The sequence below is a fragment of the Protobothrops mucrosquamatus genome, unplaced genomic scaffold, assembly GCF_001527695.2.
Source record: "Protobothrops mucrosquamatus isolate PMUCROS unplaced genomic scaffold, P.Mucros_1.0 scaffold450, whole genome shotgun sequence".
Classification (NCBI taxonomy): Eukaryota; Metazoa; Chordata; class Lepidosauria; order Squamata; family Viperidae; genus Protobothrops; species Protobothrops mucrosquamatus.
Window position 1 is genome coordinate 21,907 of NW_015386773.1, and position 2,567 is coordinate 24,473.

A 2,567-nucleotide genomic window follows, 5' to 3' on the forward strand; every position below is an offset into this window, starting at 1 on the left:
TTCAAAAATTGCAATACAGTAAAATCCTAGCCAAAAAATGACCTGTTGGCCAACAAATTAGCAAATGGGGGGACAGCAGTTGCTGACCTGAAAATCCCAACTGCTCAAAATGGTTGAAAGCGCTTTCTCAGGAGTGGGAAAATGGAGGTAACCACCATAGCCTCTTTCATATCATTGCTTGCCTGGAACCTGTTTTACTACTACCACTCTACTCATAAGGTTCCACATTTCTCTGGGCCCCATGTTGCAATCCCCTGAAATTGGCTCTGATGAGGAGAAGGTTTTATCTTTTCTTCCTTATCCATATACCCACTTTCACTTTTGCCCAATTCCCCACAGTTATTTTGCAGATGGTGGAAAACATAGGTAACAGATGAGGTCGTATCAAATATGAAACCATGTTGAACAGAGACTCAACAGTGACCGACTATATGTGTTTGGTGCAGGCACGACTAAAGTAGCCATTGGAATTATTCAGCTGAGGACTTGACATGTTTATTGTTTTTCACTAAGATAAACAAGAATTTCTTACCCAATATCTACTATATCAGCAATGAGGGATTAGACAGGATGAAACAAGTTGAAATTGAATTCTAACAAATGAGTTGCTCTTTGTCTAGAAGCTTCTGTATTTGATAATGGCACAACCCTGGCACTGAACAAGGTTGGATATTTGAAAGAGCTGGACTTATTTGATCAACAAATCATTCTGACAAAAGCAACTTCCCAAAGCCATTCTTACTTCCACAATATCCATACACAGCTTTCTTCATTGTCTTTTGTTCTTTAACCTTTTCTCTCTTTTTGAGAGAGAAAACTCTCTCATCAACTCTCTCTTCAGTCATATATTGGTTATACAATTCAATTCCCACTGACTCCTACAAGCAAATCTCAAAGTACATCTACTGTATACAAGCCACAATCATTCAATATCCATTCACATTTGTTTTCCCCTTATTTTAGCATATATACCTCTTAAGTAAGCCAGGCACCATTTAATCTGGTTTTCCTGATATATCTAACTTTCACTTCTATATAATATAGGGACACAATTATGCTCTTTATGCAGCCATTTTCTTTTAACATTCATTTTTTGCAACAGACCAGATATATCCATTATATTTCTACAGCAATTGTACATCTTCAAGTTTCTCTACCCTTTTTCCAATGTTAAGTTACATATTCTTCGACCTGCTCTTGATTTTTCACTTCTTATATACAAGTTGCAATTTATTTTCTCTGGCAAGGACAACTATATTGATACATTAATTTTTAGTTGAAATACATCATTGCAATATATAATCTATTCAACATTCCCTGCAAATACTGTGGCCTGGTCAATAAACCCAATATCACTGACATACAAAATCATGCATTCCTTCACATTCCCAATCAACATACCTCTAGCACCATCACAAATGCATCATACATTACACATTGTTTACACAATACATATATTGTGTTCTGTATGCTGTATTTCTTCATGCATTGTTTTTCTCACTTACAATATCTAACCTTCAACTCTAAATCTGTCATAATCAATTTTATCAATGTTTTTTTCCAAATCAGCAAACATACAAAACTCTTCCACATTCATTCATTTCTGAATAATTTGTTAAATCTCCTAATGTGCTCATTTTCAACTCCTGAATCCTTTCTCTCATGTGTTGCTCTGTGTGTGTGTGTGTGCGCGCACGCGTGGTAATGGGTGTGAAAGAGAGAGTGGGGGAGAGCCCCCCCTCCCAGGTTTCCCAGAGGCAACTTTTATTGTTTTGAATTTTCACCTGCTATATAAAAACACTTTGAGTTGGGTTGCAGGCTGTCCCTGCAGTCCTCAGAGCCTAACAAGTATACATTCATGCTTTCCATCTGAATTTTGACAAACAACATCCCAGGCACATTTAACTGCCCTAGTTTTTGCTGTCAGTTACTGCTGCTATCCAGTTATAAAGGAAAACAATAACAACCTACTTCCTGTTGTCATGTACAACTGCAGCTTTCACACCTGCATTTAAAAAGCTGTTCAGCTACTCCATGAGCAACCCACATTCATATTGTTCCAGTTGTATTATCAACACATGCAGCCTTCCCATTTATCAATATATCAAAACATTTATGACTATCATCCATTTTTTTCTGCAACGTGAACATTTATGGCAGGTATTTCTAATCTATTCTTTGATGCATCACTATTATCTCCATACAAATCTGTAGCATTTCATTTCATTATTTCATGACTTCATTACATGATTTTTATGTTTAATTTCATTGACTCTGCTGGGCTCCTTTGTTTAACTGATTTCCACCCATTTTCAAACAGTTTTTATTTACATCAAAATCACCCTGCATTTTCTTTTTCTCTTTTCATCTTAAACTCTTCTTTCCTCTCGTTGACTACTTTAATATTTGCATTAGTTAAAGAAAATTAAACTCTTTTAGTAGCATATGTATACTATGTACAATATCTTTCTCTCATCCTCAAATGTTGCAACAATTGTTCTCTTAAATGCATTTTTCTACTACTACCTCTTTCATTTCATCATTCCACTAAATGTCCTTTATTATAT